The following is a 22,043-nucleotide window of genomic DNA, read 5'->3' as shown; positions in this document are numbered from 1 at the left end:
TTATCTGCAGGACAAACTGGATGATGCTACTAAATTTAGCTTTTAAAATATTTGTGTTTTATATTTCCATATTTGAAGGTGTATTTTGTGTTTTATCCTCTCACTTTGAAATGGTTCTTTAAAAGTCCACTTGATTGAGCTTTGAGCTTCTATGTAATCTTAACAGACAATAACGAGCCAATAGGTTTATAAAGAACAAAGTGAACAAAGAACAGTAAAGCCCCAAAACAGGCCCTTCAGCCCATCAAGACTGCACCACCAGACGATGCCTTTCTAAACTAAAAGCCTTTTGCCTCTGCATGGACTGTTTCCCTACACTCCCTATATATCTGTCAAGACACCTCTTAAATGTTGCTATTGTATCCACCTCCACCACCACCTCTTGGATTCCAGGCACTTACTACCCTCTGTGTAAAACATGTGCCTCTCACACCTCCTTTAAACTTTTCACTTTTATCTTAAACTTATGTCCCTTAGTAATTGACATTTCAACCCTGGAAAAAAATACTCCAACTATCCATTTCATCCGTGCTCTCATAATCTTGTAAATTCCTATCAGCTCACCTTTTGACATTCAAGTAAAAACAAACCAAATTTGTCCGATCTCTCCTCATAGTTAATACCTTCCAAACTAGGCAACATTTTGGTAAACCTTTTCTGTACCCTCTCCAAAGCCTCCACATTCTTCTGGATGTGTAGCAACCAGAAATGTACACAATATTCCAAACATGATCCAACTAAAATTCTATACAATTGCAACATGACTTGCCAATTTTTACACTCTATACCCTGACTAATGAAGGCAAGAACGTCAAATGCCTTCTTGACCATCTTATCTACTTATGTTGACACTTACAGAGAACTGTGGATCTTTAGTTGATGGAATCTATCTCTAATCAACATTTTAGGCATGACAATCGATGTGAACCTAAAAAATCTGAACTGGATTAGCCATATAAATGCTGAGGCCACTGGAGCAGGTTGGATGCTAGGAATCCAGCAGCACGTAATTCATCTCATGACTCCCAAAAGTGTGTCAACCATCTACAAGGCATAAGTCAGGAATGTGATCAAATCCCCAAATTTATAAGATGTAATGTAAATCCAACAACAGTCCAGAAGCTTGACAGATTTGAGCAAAAGGTAACCCACTTGACTGGCACAAAAAATCACTTCCTCCGCCATTGATTCTCAGTAGCAGGTCTGTGTATCGTCTACAAAATGAACCGCAGAAACTGACCAGGCTACTTCAACAGCACCTTCCAAAGACATGATGTCTCTCACCTAGAAGGACAAGAGCAGCAGAGACCGCCACCACCTGCAAGTTCCCCTCTAAGTCACTCATTGTCCTAACCTGGAAATATATCTCTGGTCCTTCAATGTCACTGGGTCAAAATCCATAACAACATTATGGATGTATCTACAACAAATGGACTGCAGTGGCTCAAGAAAGCATCTCATTCCCCCCACCTGAAGGACAGGCAAGGATGTGCAATAAATGCTGGGCCAGCCAGAAAAGCCCATATCCCATGATTGAATTGAGAAAAAAAAGTGACATATTTTGGGTTTCAATCCAATTCACTATTGAGACACTACATTGGTGCAGGAGCTGAGTGCTCCATCTTTTAGACTCAGAGATTTTAGGGCACAATATTGAAAACGATCATAGTACACATACAGTTCTTGGCCACTACGCTTCCCTTAATGAATGCCACCTAACAAACTTGATGATACAGTTCACTGTTATTTGGGAGATAAGGAATTGTCACTGCACTTGGGAGATATTCGATGTGCATTTGGACAGGACCACCTACATTTGGAACAATGTGCATTTTCAGGAAGTACCTCCTCATCCAAATCATGGTGGTTGACTTTTGAAAAATGTTGCTGAGAGAAGGCGGCTGAAAGAAACTGTTACAACCATTGCACACTCAAAATGTGAAGCTCCCAAAACTGGACAAGTGGAAGCCTTAGTAAAATATCTATATGAAACTGAAATTCATGTCTGAATATACAGCAAACATTTATATTAACCAATACCAAAGGGACTAGCAGTTTGTCAGTTGATCAACTTTTCCAGTTGATGAAGAGGTCAATATAATCAATGTAAAAGATCCTATAAGATTCCATCCAATGTGCCATTGTGAACATTTGAAGGATATGTTCTATGGTGCTGAGCTGAAGTCTAGGACTAGGAATCAAAATCTAATGCATAAGATATACACATCACCATTATACTCTACAGGTAGTTTTTCTATAACATGATTGTTGCATTCTTGTGTAACCCCGCATTATAGAAAAATCACACTTTAGAAACAGCGCTGAAAGTGTTGGTGATGTAAACGTTTTACAACCAATACATGTTTTAAAAGTTTGTGCTTTAGAAATAGTGTCTGCAATTCATCAGTTGCATTACAGCAAATTTGCTTTAATGAAACAACCTGTATTTACAGCGTAAGTCTCTAAAATATTTATGCAACTTTGCCTTAAATAAAACTTATCAGCAGTAAGCCTTCTCACTCTCACCCTCAGCTGACTCAGACATCGCTGATATTTACACTGAGGTAAATAAATTGAAAAACTTTAATAATTGGACTGAATAATACAGCATTTGAGGTATAACATTTTTGCCAGCTCATTGAAAGGGCTGGTTTATGAGGTGCCAGTTAAAGCAAAGTTTGCTGTAAATCAAGTATACACAATCTGTCCATAAATTATAATCTTTTATGCCTTTGATGAGCCTGCTATGTTGAAGGCTGTATTATGATTCTTAATGTTTGCTGGCCGAAAGCAAATACAATGCCCTAGTGCCACCTGGCCAGGTTCTGTATGTATGAAGTAGGAGAATGAGTGTTGTTCATATAGTCACAAAAATCCTCAGGTCTGCTTTCTGTTGTTCAACCAGAATAACGCATCCCACTTTCCATTAGAAATCCCCCAACTCCCAACCTGTCCTTCACGTCTGACTTCAGCTCAGCTCCATAGAACAAACCCTTCATACCTGGCTCTGTTCACCACGGCACATTGGATGGAATCTTATAGGATCTGAGTGATGTGATCTATGTGAGATTTGTGGCAGAATCAATTGAGAAGTTAAATAAGTCTAATCTCAACGTTGGGTGTATCATTTGTGCTTTTGACAGATGATGTAGTGAGTTTCTCACTAGGCAGCAGCAGGTTGCAAATAAAAGCAGATTATTCATTGTTAAGCAACTTGTTAATAGCCCAATTTGGCACATTGATCTACAGCATTTTTGCCTTGCCAAATTCACCAAAGAAGCTGGACATCAAGGAAACTTGAGATGGAAACAAAAGCAGGCAACTGGTGAATTCAGCTTATTGTTTGCTCTGAATGAACCTCTAGGTTGGACTCTGGCCACCAACATTCAGGGCATGCTCCAGGAGCACTGACCGAGTGTACCCCACATTCTCAGACATTGTGTCTGAGAATCCTCAAGGCATATCTTCAGTACACCTACAGCTTCAGCATTTCGATGTTGCATCACGGCCTGTACTGGCAATTCTCATTGCAATGCTGCAGCAAGGACACTGTGTGCTCAGGAACATGCACCCAGTTCATGGAGCAGACCAGGCTTCATCTCTGGGCTCATCACTTGCTGTCACTGTGCTCAGTTACTTTCACCCCACCTGGATGTTTATCTTACCTGTTTGTACTTTGCCCTCCCCAGCAAGAGCTATGAGACATGTATTATTTCTCTCTTCTGTTGCTGTTTATTGCAGATACAAAGGAAGGAAGCTTCTCATGGTTGTCAGCAATCTTCAGTAAATTCAAAAGGGATAGTGTTTGCTTTGGGGATACTGTCACACTAAGTCAGAGACTTGGAAATGGCCAGTCAGTCACTTGGAGCAATCAGAGTCAGGTTGCTGTCCAGATAAAGAGTGAGGGTGCAGCTGGAGAGGTGTCCCAAGCAAGGGAGTAGGCAGCGCAGAGGCATGCAAGGTTCATGGTGCCAGTGGCTGAGGTGGGCGCAAGCATGGGAACCCCGATGTTACAGGCAATAGTAAGAGTGAAAGAGCACAAGGGTGTGGAGAGTGGAAGAGTTCCCTTGGTGGAAGGTGGGTGCAGCTGCAGAGATGGAGTGAATGTGAGATATCTGAGTGAAGATGGTGGCACTTAAGCTCATTGAGTAGAGAAAGTTGTTGACCTTCTTCCTACATTGCTGAGAATTCGAATAGATGGTTGAGATTGCTTTACCAAGGTAGCAACCTTAGATCAGCCTAGCATGGACTGGTGTCATGGCCAGCACTGCAGGTCCTGGGGGACAAGGAAGTCCCATCTCTGCACTATGCTATCCAGCAGGACTTCCAGATCCCTGCCAGCACCGCAAGACATTCATTGCCCCCTGTTTACCATGTCCACAGCAAATGTCAGGAACCACGCAGGGCAGAGCCAGACTGACAGTGCTTGTTCAGGTGTTGAACTGTCTTTTAAAGATGGCCCAGGAACAAGGGAGACAAATTAATTCTAGGATATCTGCTGAGTTGCTTGTTGTTCTGTGAGGAACGTGTGATAAGATGGGGCTGGAAGCTCACGTGATACATGCCGTAGGGCAGGATAGTCAATGAGGCAAATTTGGAAAGATTCAGCGAGTAAACTCACTTGGTGTATTGGTGGAAATCCCTGCTACTCGGTCTTAACTTGAAAAGCAAAAGATTCAGCTCATTTGTGTGAAAGTTTGGAGCACCAGGAGTCATTTGGAATACTTAGTGGAGGAGGAATCTCAAAAAAAAATCCTTCTATCTTAGTGGAACCAGATAGCGTAAGCACTCCACCTCATGAATCCATAAATTGGAAATTACTACCTTCTCTGCTTTGTTTCACTAAGATATTTCTAAATATGCACAAAAACCTCTAAAATCTGATATACTATTGAAATGAATTCATATAGAAGCGAAGCTATTTGAGAAGAATGCTCTCAAACTGCAGATTTGGTTCATAAATTATGCTTGTAGATTTGTTTCGCCTTGATATTAACTACACAGGAAAGCATGGTCTCTACAGATATAAATTCTTTATTACAAATTTATAAATAGTTGTTAACCTGTGAGGCGTACCCCAATTGATGAAAGTTGCCCTTATATGCCACTTCCTTTGCCTTATTTAAAAGCATCATATTGTAAAATAAATAATCTGCATCATCTCAAGTCATGTAAAATGACCTCACACCTATTCAGATATTTGGAAGCTGAATTATTGGTGGAGAAACAGCCATGGCTCACAAGCAGCAATGAGATGATAACTATATAAACTGTTTCATGATGGAATAAATTGAGGAATAAATGTTGAATGGGACATCAGAAGACGTCTGCTATTCATCTTCATAGACTGAAATAGGATCTTTAATCTCCTCCTTAGAGAGTATTGAGGACCTCAATCCCATGATTTGAGTCATGGCCTTTTGAGTCTGCTCCACTATTTGATATGATCATGGCTGACCATCCTTTGCTGCTTTACACCATTTGCTGCTATCTTAAATATTAAATTATTGCAGCAAAAACATTGCAGTTTTTTTTAGTTGGAAACAGAACAACTTTTTTTAGCTCTCTTCTGGTGGCTGTGAGTCATTCTTTGAAAATAGATGAGGTGAGCCACAGATATATTAATGATTAGTTTATGAACTTGCACAATTTCATGCATGGACACCCACACATTGCTTCTCTCGATTGAAAATGATGAGGGATCAAATTCAATCCTGAACAAGGTCCCATTCCTTGAATTCAATGTCCCATCTAACTTTGCTCAAAATGTGCAGATGATTTAAGTGGATGGCCACTCTTTTGCACAGCCATGTGCATACACCAATGTGCACACACCTTGTGAGTGGCATTCAGGTTATGCACCTTAAAGAGAACTTTGATTGAAGAGATTTGAAAGTCCCATATTTAATACAAGTCATAATTATCACATCATCCTAAAGTTTTTATTCCATACAGCTTATGTCGAACATTTATGATCTTATTTTGACATATATCTAAAACAGTAAATAGCTTGTCAGTATCATTGGAACAGAAAGGGACTGTGAGAGTTTTAAAAGGTGAAATGTGCAAGTAAACTTTAAAAACTGTGGGTGTTAAATTTTAATACCTTTCTGGTCTACTCCCAATGGAAGTACAGGGGATGGAAGTCAACACAAGCCAAGAGAAAAGAATATTGTCTGTAAAGGGAAAACCCACTGCCATTTCTTTTAATAGCACCCAGGTCAGAGAGGGTGAGTTCATTCACCTCCTTGAGCTCTTCAGAACTCAGCTTAACTTTGAAGTCCCGATGGTTGGAGTCTTATCTCAAAAGGAGGTGGTTATAGTAGTTGGAGGTCAGTCACCTCAGCACCAGGACATCTCTGCAGGAGTTCCTAAGAATAATGTCTTCAGTGCTTCATCAGTGATCTTCCCCCCATTATAAGATCAGAAGTGGGGATGATTGCACAACATTCAGCACCATTCATGACTCCTAAGGTACTGAAGCAGTCCATGTTCAAATATAGCAGTATTTGGGCTTGGGCTGAAAAGTGGCAAGTAACAAGTCACATAAGTGCCAGAAAGTGATGAAATCCAACTTTCAAGAATCTAACAATTGACCCTTGACATTTGATGCAATTACCATTGCTGAATCCCCCACTATCAAATCCTGGGTTTACCACTGACCAGAAATTGAATGGGACTAGCCATGTAAATAGTGTAGCTCCAACAGCAGATCAAGGGCTAGGAATCCTGTGGTGAGTAACTAACTTCTTGACTCCCCCAGGCCATCAGCATCTAAAAGGAACACTTTCTAGATAAGTGCAGTTCCAATAAAACTCAAGAAGCTTGACACCATATTGAACAAAGCAACCCACTTGGTTATCTCCATGTCATCAAATATTCACTCCCTTCACCTCTGCCACTCAGAGGTACCATCTACAAGAAGGAATGCAGAAATTTATCAACAGGATGATGTTGGAACATTTTCCAGATCTATGGCCCCATTTCTATCTAGAACGTCACTGCCTATTATAGCAGGGATCATATTGCTCATAGTAAACAAGCTACATTGGTGTAGAGGACACAAGCTTCATGCCTGTTTCATACCCGTCAAAGTCTATCCCCTCCTATCCTTATTCTGAGCTGATGCACAGTAGTATTTTTAACTTTGGAGGAAAATTAAAAGAATAATTCACACTGGTGGCACATCAAGTTGTGCATTTTTATCCAACCTATGATGTCTCATTTTTAGTTGATAGAAATGTTTGCAGCATTTTGAGAAAGGGAATAGGTGATGAAACCAAACAATACAGAATGACCAAATGGTAGACGATAATATAAAAGAAAGACCCTCAATTCCTCCCTCAAAGATACAAATCTGTTAGTTAAACATTGTTCTAAAAAAAATCTTCAAAATGATTTTGGGATATCCAATAGACAATATCATTCCCCTAAGAAAGAAATGTTAAATCAACTTCCATTCACAAAAATTCATGCTTTTCTAGCCAAATAGCATTTTTTGGAAAACAATTATTATTATGATAACCATAGATGAGGCAAGTTTTATATTAAATACTATCAGAGAGCTGCAAAGCAGTTACAGACAAGTAGTGTTTTTATTACAGGAGTATGTCTTTAAATACCAACCCATGCTATTTAATTTTGATCATGCCATCGGTCTTATTTCATAACATCCTATCCCCAGACCACCCAGTCCTCCTTTGCCATCCTCATTTCCCATTTCAATCCTTGGGTAAGTATCATAAAATGAAACATGTTTTCCTATGGTATGACAAAAAAAGTACAGTTTAAAAGGACCCCCCTGTGCTTTGAAGCACATTGGGTTGTTTGGAGGTCCTGTAAGGCACGACATGAATGCAAATTATTTCTCTTATTTCTATACACTGAAGAAATGGAAAAATGGGATTAGAACAGATAGAGTCACAACTAGCATCCCCATTGAGCCAAACTTTCTTTGAAACTGTTATTGATAAGATTTTTGAAGGTTTTCTGTTTTAGAATGTTAACATAGCAAATTGCACAGATGTATAAAAAGTAATGGAAGGAATGCCTGTATTTGCTTCTTTATAGCCCTTTTCACAAGCTCAGGATATGCTTTACAGTGAGTACAATATTTTAAAAATGTAATCCCTCGTGTGATGTCTAATGAAAATGGAGTTTGAAGCATTTTAAGAATATAGCCATGAGGAAATTACAACATGGAGTATTCTAACGTCTGGTAGAAAGTCACAAATATGTTGGACCTTGAGAAAAATACTGCTAGTTAACTTTAGCAAAGTTAAAAACACAAATAAGTATTTCAACAACCTTGCAAAATCTGAAAGAAGATTGATGAACAATTTATTCTTAACCTGTTTTATGAAAATCACTAACATGAAAAATCATCTGACTCATGAAGTTGGCATGATTTTGGAAGTTGTGAACTTATATTTACTTACAGTTCATGCAAGTGTGGCCTTTGCATTCATCATGTTCTTAATTATTTTCTGAATGTGTGGTCCCCAGTTGGGTCTGTAGAGTCGGGAAAAACTCTTGACATCACAAAACCAACACGGGATAGAGTGCCTATATTTCTAATATTCATCCCTGGGAAGGGCAGGTTTAACAGGAATGGAAACACTGTGGTGACAGCCATAGGAGTTGCCTAGTGCAGAGGTGGGCTGTGTAAAAGGGCTGCCTTGGTGATGTGGAATTTCATCCCGATTGTTTAAAAAAATCTCTATTCCAACTTATGTGCCTGTACAAAAATCCTCCGTCTGTCCTTCCATTGCCTTTAAAGCCCATATGCCAACTTAGTCCCCATATGTGATCCCACCTATCACCCCTTATAGCACTCACTCAGTATAAACCATGGGCAGACTCCAACAGCCAGGCTAAAAGAAAATAAATTCACATTGTAAGTGTCCATTGATGAGTTCACTATTTTAAGAAAGGCCCTCATTGATTAAAAAAAGCACATTCAATATATATAAATTCCTTCAAGTGCTTAATCCCTTTTGGGAACGTTTATTTCAAATACTTAAACTCTTAGAAATAGTGAAGACTGCAGATGCAGGAGAGTCAGAGTAGATAGAGTGTGGCGTTAGAAAAAGCACAGCTGTCCTGATCAAGGGTCCTGCCCGAAACATCAACTCTCCTGCTCCTCAGATGCTGCCTGACCTGCTGTGCTTTTTCAGCACCACGCTCTATCTACTCTTAATCTTTTAGAGCCATTTATATTCATAGCCCCATATAAATACTTGGAGCTATGAAACCATCAGCCCACAAGCACCTCAACACTATAATGATAGCTGAAAATGTGTTGCTGGAAAAGCACAGCAGGTCAGGCAGCATCCAGGGAACAGGAGAATCGACGTTTCGGGCATAAGCCCTTCTTCACTATAATGATAGCCCCAGGCTTCAGTCAACAGACAGTTTGGTGAAATTACAAGTATTTTTTCAACTGCAATATTTTTGTACACAAATGTAAAAATATTGGGGATTTAAATGCCTTGATTGCTTATTAGTTCCCACTGTAACTACTTACACACATTCATGTCTAATTATAAGGATCCCAAAAGGCACCTGACTCCTCCGAAAAGGGAAACAGCATCTGTCCAAAAATATCTCTTAACTCTTCAAAAATGGACCCTAAAACCTCTTGCCAATCACCAGCTACCTATTGGCTCCACTTGTCTGGAACCCTATTCTCCCCACATTCATTTGAAAGCTATACTCTACATCCAGTTGGTACCCATTCTCTCCAAACAACTGCAACTCTCATCCATATGACAACTGTCACCACCATCTACCTGCTACCCACCCCCATGTTTTGTTCATGTGCCTAAAGACTGCAAGCCATGTTTTGCACATCGCGCTAACAAAATTTGCATCTGTTTGCTGCGTCTGTGAACCACGGATGTACTATCGACAACCAGCACCCATTCTCCTCTAGTGAAAATGACAGTTTCCGGGTTTGAGGGCATTGCATCCAGAATCCGGTCTCCAGCACTTTTCTGGCTAAACTGAAAGCCCCTTTCGTAGTCACAGAAATTCGTGCTATGTTGTTTGCAGACTTGATTTTCTTGAGGAGATAAAAAATACAAATTCCTTCATAGGTTTTTATAAAATATCCATAGCGTGCAAAATGCCATTCAAAATGAGTAAATATCAAGGCAGCATGAGATGTTTAAGTGTATATAGGGATATCTTCGTGTGCTTACAGAATACTCAGAATTACTTTTGCACGACTCCTCGCCATGTCCACAGTTTAAAAAAAAGCACATGACTTGGTTCAGCAAACAATTACCAAGAACTGGCCTTTAATCAGAGAAACCACAAACAAAAAGAAGATCCTTTATGGAATTTCAGGAATACTTATTTTCAGTGCCTGTATATCCACTGGTGAGTTACAATGATTGAATGGATTTAATAATACAAGAGAAATCTGGGATATATTGTTTTGTCCCTTCACTCACTAACTCTCCCATCATGAACGCTTTTATAATTTGCCCTGGAATAATATTTTTAACTTTATTGTTGCTTGTTCTGCCATGCCACACTATATTACTGAATAAAAATGTTATCCCAAATTCAGTTTTCACCAATTTCCAATTTAAATTTAAATTGATGATGACATTTTTAGAAATGTTACCAAATCTTCAAAATGGAGAAAATCACTTAACGTTTCCCCCGATTTCTCAGAATGGTTCCAGTTACCTATTTTGTTGTGCAATTAACATTAGAAAGCACTGTAAGAAAACTTTGAGATGCATACCTTTGTTGACCATTGTTCTAGTGTGGAAAAAAAACATGTATGATTGATCTGTGGGATCTAAAAGGAAGGGCAATTTGGATTCAAAACTGGCTCAGAGGCTGGAAGCAAAGGGGTATGGCCAGCAAGTGGTTTGTAACTAGAATTCTATTTACAGTAAGGTCATATAAGGCTGAGTGCTTGGTGTGAAAAATAAGCTTGTATCCAAGTCAGGCACCATCATGGTTTGGAATGATATTGTTCCTCCTTCATTATCACTGGGCAAAAGTTCCGAAACAACCACCACCCCTCCCCCCTCCCCCACCCCACACCCCCCCCTCCCCGCCATCACTAATAGCACAGTGGGTGTAACCACCTCACTTGGAAATAGGAAATAGTCCAGTGCCACCATTTAGCAAGGGGCAATAATTGCTAGCTTTGCAAACAACCACATGAACAAATGAAAAATAGGCTGATGAAATTTGATTTGTTGATCACATTACTCACATTGATCTTTCAGTGAGTTTAATCACCATGTCTGAGCAATTTAGAACTGACACTTACAAGTAAAAATCAGTCCCTTGGTGTCTGGGACTACCTTCTTAATGTTGAAGTAGTTTATAATTTATTTAAATTCTGGAAATACAATATTAGTTAGGCCACTCTTGGAATATTGTGTGCAATTCTCATCTCTCTCCTATTGGAAGGATGTTGTGGAACTTGAAAAGCTTCAGAAAAAACTTACAAAGCTGTTGCCAGGGTTGGAGGATTTGAGCTATATAGAGAGGCTGAACAAGCTGTGGCTATATTCCCTGAGCATCAGAGGATGAGGGGTGACCTTATAGAGGTTTATAAAATCATGAGGGGCATGGATAGGATAAATAGATAAGGTCTTTCCCTTGGGGTGGGGGAGTCCAGAACTAGAGGGAAGGTTTGAGGTGAGAGGGGAAAAGATATAAGAAGGACTTAAGGGACAACTTTTTCACACAGAGGGTAATGTGTGTGTGAAATGAGCTACCAGAGGAAGTGTTGGAGGCTGGTACAATTACAAAATTTAAAAAGCATCTGGATAGTTACATGTATAGGATGGGTTTACATGTATATGGGTCAAATACTAGCAAATGAAATTAGATTAATTTAGGGCATCTGGTCAGTGTGGATGAGTTGGACCGAAGGGTCTGTTGCTGTGCTGCATAGCGCCATGACTCTATGTATGTTGAAGTGATTTGAAATATTTAAATTTGCAAGGTAAGGACTTACATTTTTTCTCCTTTTTTCTTTTTTTGTGAATACTTTCTGTGACCTGTTCTTCTGCACTAACATCGCAAACTTTAACTTGAGTCAAATACATTTATAAGAAACAAACAATTTTATGATCTGATTATTGATCCCTGGAGGACCCCATCAGCTGCTCCAATCTGGATAAAATCTCTCCAGTGCTATGTCTGCCCAGAACCTAGTCAATTTTGTATTCAAGTTACCACCATCTATTTAATGTCAATTGCTTTTAAAAAAAAATGCCTGTTATGTGGTACTTAGGCAAATATCATTGGAAAGTTCAAATATGCATTTGTGAATCCTCTCTGTTACAGTAAACAGAATCTAAATCTACACCACACTTTTAAAGCAGTAAAACATATCAAGGCTCTTCACATAAGCATTATAAAGCAACATATGATGCAAGGTCTCAAAAGGTGTAATTAGGTTGATGACCAAAAGCTTGGTCAAAGAGACATGTTTAAGAATGCATTGGAGGAAGAATTTGAGGTAGAGAGTTGTAGGGAGGATTTTCTAGAGCTTATGGTCTAGGCTACAGAACACTCAGCCACCAATGGTTGTGTCATTAAAATTGGAATGTGAAGAAGCTAGAATTGTAGGAGTACTTCTGCTGTTACCTGTATTCCATGATTGGGTATCACTTGGTGAAGAATCCTAAGTGTGTTAATAGCTACACTAACAATCAACTTAAGATAATTAGTGACTTTGTAACATGGCTGATTTGTGCTTACTAGAAGTGATACACATTCAAGCAAGGTATCTGTTCCCTGCAGTCAAAAGTGATATGTTCAAATGTTGGATTTTTTTTTACATAACTAGGAGCATGAGACCCATTGCATTTTCCATAGCAACAATGCACCCAAACCTACCAATAAACTAGCATCCTTTTCACTTCAAGCATAAATTGCTGTGATCATTTGAAATTTGGCATTCGTACATTTGCTTTGATAAATGCAAAATGAATGCTTCAGCAACGTGCCTCTCTTTTCAGAAATAAATTTGTGCTATTGAAATACTCAGCACCAGTTACACTCGTCACAAGCCTTCTGTGTAATTACGTAGCTGATGAAGGCTTTATTTCCTAGTCTGTTTCCGTGACAATGGTAGAATGTGCTAGCAGCCCACCTTGCAGCTGTCTCTGCATTTGAGACAGATGGCTGCCTTCATCCATTTGACAGAAATGAAACCTGATTAAGTACCTCAAAATTAGCAACAGCTTCATAACTATTTTCTCAATTGTTTGCTGTTCCAATGTAAGTGTTACTTCAGGATGCGCTCAGTGAAATATCTCTCATACTGTATTCTCCATTGGATGAATTCTATCAGATCGTGAAGTGAAATAATTAATTAGCATATCACCAAACTTCAATCAAATTGAACTCTGCAATTCTTCTTGAAACCCCCTGGATTTTTAATCTCAATTGGAAAGCAATTTACCATATGCCAAACAAAGTATTTTTAAACAGTATGTTTATAAAAGTTGGATGCCATGTGAGATGGGTATTGGTAGTTTGGGCTTCATTTCTATGTGATTTATTTCTGGTGTGATCCCATTCCATAGTTTGTGGTGAACTAGTCTGGCAATGTTGCATTATGGCAGACTAGTGTGAAAGTTGAGCCTACTGCATGTAACTTAAGCCCCAACAGTGAACTTGTCATAGCCATGGTTTATGATTTGTAAAATATAGCTGGTGTGCATTTCTAATTTGTAATGTTGTTTTACTTTTATATAGTGACACCTGGTTCCAGGAAGATGTGACATTATTGTAAATAATTTCTCCATTAGCATTAATGTATTTGACATTTCTATAAGTTATTCCTGAATAATTTTGCAACATACTGTTATAAAATTGTGTAATTCCAGCCAGGCATTTGCAGCTAATTCTTCTATCAATTACATCATGTTCTCACATAAATTGATTGAATTAAAAACTGCACGTTGTTTTAATATATTTTTAATTATTTTGTTTTGTACCTATAATGGCAAGCTTTTTTTTACCTGTTTATTTTAATAGAATGCAAACATTTTGTTTGGCTGTTACAGATGGGTTTTATTATTCATCATAATGGAAATTTTTTTTTAATCATTAGTCATACCAAAAAATGGCATTATGGGTGCAGAGACAAGGTCTCCTTTTTTGTACTCAATTTGGAATTGGTAATTTTCTTCAAACCCATCAGTATACGTTTTGTCATTTATTAGAATTTCCACAAACTCATTGAAGGTTTTAGACAGATATGGGCCAAATGCTGGTGAATGGGACTAGATTAATTTAGGATATCTGGTCAGCATAGGTAAGTTGGACCGAAGGATCGGTGTCTGTGCTGTACATCTCGATGACTCTATGCTGTTGGTAAAATTGGTTCAACCATTCTCTAAAGTAAGTATCTGCTTATCTCAGTGGGTGCAAGTTGTGTAGTAGTCAGAAGGCTGTAGGTTTAAACTGACTACAGAACCTGAGTACAGAATTGAGGTTCACAGTTCAATTTTGAGAGGCTACTGCATTACGGAAGCTGCTTTCTTTCAAATGCAATGTTGAACATATACTTCATTTGCTATTGAGTGTATAGAAAGCAGGGAAGCTTTTTTGATTTTGGAGTTGCTATATAAATGCAAGTCACATTCCAATGTCAAATTTTGAATTGTGCAAGAACGATAAAATAAGATGTTTACTCTGTTTACTTTTTATAATTACAACATTTTAAAGCAATTTTACATCTTTTGTCAAAATATAGCATGAAAATCAGATTCATATGTTTGAAAAGCTTCAAAAATAAACTTTTGTAGCAGATTTCAGAACTCGATCAAACAAGTTTTCTGAGATAAACACATCAACATAAGTTATGCCTATAATGCTATGAAATCTCCCAAGGCATCCGTCAGGAACACTATAAAACAAAGATTGATAACAAGCCACATAAGCAAGTGTTAGGTCAGATCTTCAAAAGCTTGGTCAATGAGCCAGGTTTCAAGAAATGCTTTAGAAGCAATAATGTTACAACAAAGAAAAAAGGCCAAATGGCCCCTTGTATCTGTGCTGGAGCTTTCAAAGTGCCATCAAATTACGTCCATTCCCCTACTATTTTTTCATAAACTTGAGTATGTTACATGTTGAATAAAAATACATGAATAAAGTATATATTGGTCCCCCATCCAGAAAAATGTGCAAGTCTTCTTTTAAAATTTATATTGAGCCAATTATTCTTTCGAGGCAACACTTAAAATAAAGATTAGCTTTTACACAGGTGAAGGAACTGTATGCAAATAAAAAGGGTGGATGTGCCATAGATCCAGGATCACAGTAATGCCACTAAAGTTAGTTATCAACTGACAAAAATTTAAGCTGGCATGATTGGAATTTGAAAATAATGAATATTTTGATTGGTGAGTCATACCTCTGGGACTGAAAGGTGTACCCAACCCCATGTTGGTGGTTAATGGAGCTATGGAATAGTATTTTCTTGATGGCGTCAAATTAATAGGTTACTACTCAGGCCACTGTTCAATTAAGAATAGGATCCAATCACAAATCTGGATATTCAGCAGCTTCAGCAGACCACCACTAGAGGGCAGCCACTGCTGAAACTGCAAGAAGAAGAAGCGAATGTCAAATGTAGTCATGATTATTGAGGATGACTATTAGTTTCCTTGTCAGGCTTGCAGACTCATGTGGCTGGTTTGACCTTGAGGTTTTTTGTGCAATTAGACATTCATGCTTAATGAAAGAAAGTGAGATAGAGAGTTGGAGGGAAGAAATTCCAGAGCTTGAGACTGAGCAAACTGAAGGCATGGCCATTAAGATGGAGCAGTTATAATTAGAAATGCCCAAAATGCTTAAACTTAAGAAACGCAACCATTCCAGAAAGTTTAGGATTGGAGAATATTACAGGAATAGTCAAAGTGTGGACATAGAGGGATTTGAAAATGAGAATGTGAATTTTAATCCTTAAGATGTTGCTTAATGAAGAACTATGTAAATCAGTGAGCCCAAGAATGACGTGGGAATGCAACTTCCTGTGATTCAAGATATGGCAGAGTTTTGAATGATCTCAGGTTTACAGAGAATAGAATTGGGAGATCAATGATGAGAGCATTGGAATAGATGAGTCCAGTAACAATGGTATGAATGAGTATTTCAACATCAAGTTAGCTGAGACAGCTTAAATCCTTGATGTTTTCTATAAACAGAAAAGTGCTGGTGAAGGTTTTGGCTATGTGAAGCATCTGTTCTGACTTATTCTGATCAATATTGCTGTATAATACACAAAGGTAACAATAATGAACAGTGCAATAATGGTAATTAAGAACCTGTGATCCATTCATGCTTTACCAGTGATATATGTGATATGTCTAAAATGGAAAACACTGTTGCTTATGTTATATATGTACAGAAATTATTGTGAATGATTACATAAGTGCTGATTTACTCTAATCAGATGCAACAGACCAATAATGTAGACAGTATAATTTTATCATTCATAAAAAGGAGAACTGTATAAAATATTTTTTGTGCCTTGATCTACAAATGCTGGTCAGTAGATTTTGTTCAGTTCAATTTGCTCTCCAGTTTTATGCCTTTATTCTATATGTTGCTGCTTTAAAAAAATAGATATCAACAAACTTTCTAACCAATAATCATGTATAGTCATTATATAATGTCTGACCACTATTGTTACAAAGAATAGGGCAGATTTTTAAATATTTGACTGGAAAAGTAGTGAGGACTTCAAGCAATTCCTGTTCTGTTAATTTTAACAGTATAGATTGCCTGAATGAAAGCAGAACACAACTAGAAATGCGTAATCGTCAAGTGTAAAATAATTGTTAATTTTAGCTCTTTGCGTAGGAGCTGTTATGATTGAACAGCCGTTTCTTGCCTTTATTAGAGAAGCAGCAAGCGGTTTGAGACAGGTGAAGCTAATTCAAACTGTGAAGCAGATTTGCTTCAAGCAGGTCATTAGTGCAGGAAATCTGCTTCTACTCAAGACTTTCCTTAACCCTTCTATCGTTTTCATCATTTCTTTCAGGTTAATGATGGTCCATCAAATCCTCTTTGGGAACAGCATGGAGGTTGTCATTTTGGACTATTGATAAGGACATGGGACTCACTTTGTCATTGATCTATCGTGTTGATTTCAACAGTGAACAGCATCAGATAGGAAGCATCAAAACACCAACGCAGAATCCGTGCACGGAAGGTAATTTTCATTTCCAAATTATGAATATAAAACCTTACTAAGTTTACTAGAATGTAGAATGAATTAACTTTTAAGGTAATTTTGTAAAAGGAAGCAGACAAGTTTGAAACCAATTTGAATTTAAGTTATTAAATTATGCCATTTTTCATTTTTGTATCAATTTCATCAATGTAAAGTCACACACCATGGATAATGTTTAACTGATTCACTGACCTATATCAAGCAAGAAGGGGTATGGTTTGCAGAACCTGGAATTTTCAAAAAAGTCAATGATCTCTGGGAAAGGGTGCAAGAAATTTAGTCTGGTGTTAACAAATTGACCTTTATTCTGTTACTTATGTAAATAGTGATTTTCACGGTTATGATTTCTAATCTGTGTAAAACAAGCCATTAAGGTGATGAGAGGGTGGCTATATGTGCATGTTGTGTATTTAAATCTATTAAATTTCACCATTTAGCAAATCTTCATAGTTTTTGCATTACTGTCTGTTTGGCCAGAAATGTTGTAGAGAAAAATACATTAAATCGTTAAGGTACTGTGTACAATTCGATGCAAGTTAACTGAAATGTGTATCGTATAGAGCACAAACAGTGACACAAAATAAATCTGTTTGTTTGCATTTACGCTCTGTTTGTACAGTATCTCTACAGTATGGAAACATTATTATAGCATGTTTTTCTTTTAATCTAACGTGCCATATGAATAATAAAGCAGGTTTCTTGAAAGCTGTATACGTTGGTAGGAATGTGCATGGGTCAATGGCCAACATTGTTACAGGCTGATAATGAAAGCATTTACCTTATTAAAATTCTAAAACTTCACTTTGACAGCCCAAAGCTCAAAAGATGTATTGCTTTCTAATTTACTTTACCATGTTTACCTTATTAAGTATTCATAAAACAAAATCAATTATCCTTTGTGAATTCTTGTAAAATATCGGATGTAAAATAAATTGTTTGGTTTAGTTGAATTTCATAATTTATTCAGAATCCTTCTGCAATAACTGCTATTGTAGTTGCATCATCATACTTCTACAGAATGTGGGTTTGAACTCTGACTGCAGATTTTATTTCTACGTAGCAGTCAAATTAAAATAATATTGATATTTAGTATTTTAATTTATATTGCATCAAGGAACTAAAACTTCTCAATGCCTGTTTTGTCTTATTATTAAAGTTGAACATGGAACATGTATAGTCTTACATATATAATGCATCATTATGTACATTTTAAAAATTCTCAAGATGGTAGCCTTTCCCTACTGAGAAGAGACAAGAACCAGCTCCCTTTCCCTAGAAGTCATTGCTTTCATATCTATCAATCCTATATTGAAACTATGCCTACTATTTATATCAAGTCCTTGCCTAATTTAACTCATCATCAATTACATTCTGAAGGGTTATTTTCTGCAGTGGAACTCAATAAATTCTTTGTAATAAATCTTTTTATTTATCAACATTTCAACCATTTTGTTTGCACAATTTGCATTCATACAACCAGAAGGAAGCCATTCAGGGCATTGTTCTTGTGCTGGCTGTTCCTCATAACTCTACAAGTTATTCCATTTGCAGTAAATGTTAGAGGAGGAGAACATGTAGCTGTCAATATGCTCTACTATATATTTCTGAAATTAAATATTGTCACATAATTCATCCATTAAAAGAATCACTGATAGCAATAAGGTTTGGATAGAGTTGATAAAGAAAAATCTCATCTTCTCTGTGAAATTAGTCAATAATTAGATACCGTTAATTTGACGATCATTGTTGAAAAGTCTAGAAGACTTTTTCTCACTTCGAGGTGTCAAATCCTGAAGCATGTACCTGTCAATGTCATGAAAATAGATTCTGTAAATAATTTTCAAAGTCTATTAGACAAGGTTTCAGAGGATGAGGATTCTTAGCATTATGAACAAAATGTAGGGATGTGAGAATAAAAATGATTGCTCTTTTAGCACTCCAGAACAGGCTCACAAAGGCCAAATGGCTTCTTTATGTACTATATGTTCCTATAATTCTGTGAAATATGGCTGTCAACTTAGCACTAACCAATCCCTTTCCGAGTTCTACAAACAGTGCAGTGCTTCATGCTGTGATACTGAGATTCAGGTGCACTATTCTATACTTCACAGTCAGCCACTTGAAGTCCCACATTGACTCCCAGCACACTTCAGTGTATGCTTCCCAATGAGATTATGATGCTCAATAATTGCTGTTTAACTCGGACTCCATTGACCTGACATTGCCCCTGGCATTGAGGCCACCCGCTGTGGTGAATGGCCGTGTTTTCCTGCCTCGGTCTTTTTGAATTGTGTGGGTCAGAAAGCAAATGGAATACAGTTGAGAATGAAAAGGGCAAAAGGTGTGCAAACATGAACTAAATCAGACCAAGGCTGAACTGGGTGAATTTGTGACCTTAACATAGAGAATCGCCAATCTGCAGGAATCCAGCAGAAGCTCAGCTCACCTAAATATCACAATGTGAGATCAACCTGTAATATACAAACATAGAAAGCAAACAGAATATCTGACAGGATTGACCAATTTCAGATCATTCAAAGATCAAAAGACTATTAATCCCTGAATCAGTTTGGGACTGCTAAAACTAGTTTTATGGGCTAAGGAAGGGAGGGAGAGGGAAATCAGCTACACTTCTCATCTCTAACTTGTTGTAAAGTTCTTATGTGGCTGTGTATATACAAGTTTACATTTTGATGCCCGTGGTTAACGAGCCTGATGGCTCTCTTTGTGTGGCTTCATTAACAAGTAATCCCCAAGTAGGCAACCTTTAGCTCAATGTGAGTCACTGCTTTAAGAATGAATTGGAGAAGAATTAAAGCAACAAATAATATAATTATAAATAGCCAGTGTTGTATGTTACTTGAGGCTGATCCTGACAACACTGGTTTCAATAGGCTGGATAGGTCCCAATACAGTAGGAACAGTGAATGGGGAAGTAGCAGTTATGTGACTATTAGAAGTAAGATTTGGCATGTCTATCAGTGTACTTTGTTTTAACTTCAGTCACAGAATTGCCTGTTATTTCCAGATTTTTCAACTCACTAATGTGAGTTAGTATGAAGGTAATTTCAACTTCAGTGTTGAAAGGGACATGCCAAGCTTTTAGCTTTTAGAACAAAAGGAACTGACAGGCTGCATTCCACAAGCTGACAAGTTGTGCCTGCATTTCTGGATGCGATTCTGGGGTGCTCTTTCCTACTGGGAGGAAGTGACTTGCTAGTGAAACAGTTAGCCAGATGAAGTCCATGAGGTCAGAAGTAGGGGTGTAGGGTTATGTTTGTGGATGCAATATTGAAAGTGATTTTCCCACTAAGTAGTGTAGGAGAGATGAATATGTTCACCAATATACTGATGTGTATATCAAACTAATGCCCTGCTCTGAATTTTCACTGCTCATACTAGCTTACCTTTCAGGTACAACCACCTCTCTGTCCATGCACATCCTCACATCCTTATGAGTCTGTCCACAACTGACATTGCTCCCTTACCTTGAAGTAATATTAGGCCTCTCTCTCATCTCCCCTTCAACTACTTCTGTCCATCCAATTGTTCATTACATATCACGATTCTTATTCAAAACTCCCTTCCTCCTTTTATAGGAAGAGAACACAGAACAGAAGGAGAAACAGGGTCACAGAAGTGCTCCAACCATCTCACTTTCTCTGCATATTAATGGGATCTTGGCATATCTGGTTGTGGAGGTGGAGAGTTGGAATCTCCTAACTACCTCGTGACAAAATTAAGTATCGAGCAGCCGCATTCATTGAGCACTCACTTACGTCGACAAGCTGTTTGCAATGAGTTTAGATGAGCATGTGTATAACCATCACTTCAAGCATTTTTCTAGATATTTCTTTAATCTTCAAAGTGCCCTGGAGGAGGTGGTCTTTGAGAAAGATAGTAACTTCTCAGAAGACCTGATTCCCTATGAGGATACATCATCATATGAGACCTCAGATCATGCACCAGCTTCAGATACTCACACAGCAGGGAGACACTAAAGCAAAAATTGGATTTTCAACTCCCGCACATAATAAGAGAGTGAGATCAGTTTATGAAGGCATGGACAACTGTAAGGAGTCTGGGTATTCCAAGCTCTGCTCAGCTGCAACTGTTGATGAAGAGTGTGCAACACTCTGAAAGATTTTCAAACCTCAAGTTGCATCTTTGCAGAGAGATAGGAGGAGTTGCTTTCACTGTGAGTGACATGATGTTGTATGCCTTTGAAATGATGTCTTTGTTCACTGCACAAATCATCAAACATGGCAATCATGCAAAAGTTTTTACTAATGGTACACATAGGTTGAATGATGCCCTAATCCTCGTCCTGAACATTTATCATCCCACTTAACTGTGGCCCATCGCTAGCTGTGTGAGGTATGGCCGGGTCATGCGAGGGATAATCATGAGATGGGTCCTAGGAATTGAGCTTTGTCTCCCATTACCATTCCACACACTCCACCGTCTCTACCTCAATATTATCACATGTTGCTTTGTGTAACAATGGCCAATCTATCCCTTCACAGTTACTGTGTCGCAAGCTGAGATGGAGCCTCACAGGGTCCAAAACCTAGGAAGGTCAGGAACATCTCAGCAGTCAGTAAGCTCCCTCATCTCTACTGAAACTAGAGATTCTGTCTCATACAAATTCTAGGAAGGGAAAGGATAAAGATTTGTAGTTTTTTTCAAGATATGCACAAAAATATGCTACACAATATTAAATTGGTATGCTTCTGTTTCATTTCTCAGTCACATCAACACCATTGCTTGCTGCTATCTTCTCCATCTTGCCCATGTTTGGTCTTTTCCCACC

General features: G+C 38.0%; 1 protein-coding gene across 15 annotated transcripts in view; it reads left to right on the top strand.

The window, feature by feature from the left end:
• Positions 1 to 22,043, top strand: part of LOC122549297 (cAMP-regulated phosphoprotein 21-like) — a 361,656-nt gene that overhangs the window by 140,822 nt on the left and 198,791 nt on the right. For 12 of the 15 annotated variants that reach the window (XM_043688843.1, XM_043688844.1, XM_043688846.1 and 9 more), the window contains one exon: positions 17,039 to 17,209. The gene's annotated coding sequence lies outside the window, so the exon portion shown is untranslated. Of the gene's footprint in view, positions 1 to 16,107; positions 16,132 to 16,207; positions 16,281 to 16,888; positions 16,923 to 17,038; positions 17,210 to 22,043 lie in introns of those variants that run through there. The other 3 variants (XM_043688849.1, XM_043688848.1, XM_043688845.1) reach the window with 3 other exon arrangements.

Source organism: Chiloscyllium plagiosum, chromosome 4 (genome assembly GCF_004010195.1).
Source record: "Chiloscyllium plagiosum isolate BGI_BamShark_2017 chromosome 4, ASM401019v2, whole genome shotgun sequence".
Taxonomy (NCBI): Eukaryota; Metazoa; Chordata; class Chondrichthyes; order Orectolobiformes; family Hemiscylliidae; genus Chiloscyllium; species Chiloscyllium plagiosum.
Note: the sequence above shows the minus strand (reverse complement) of the source record. Positions and strands in the feature narration are given on the sequence as shown.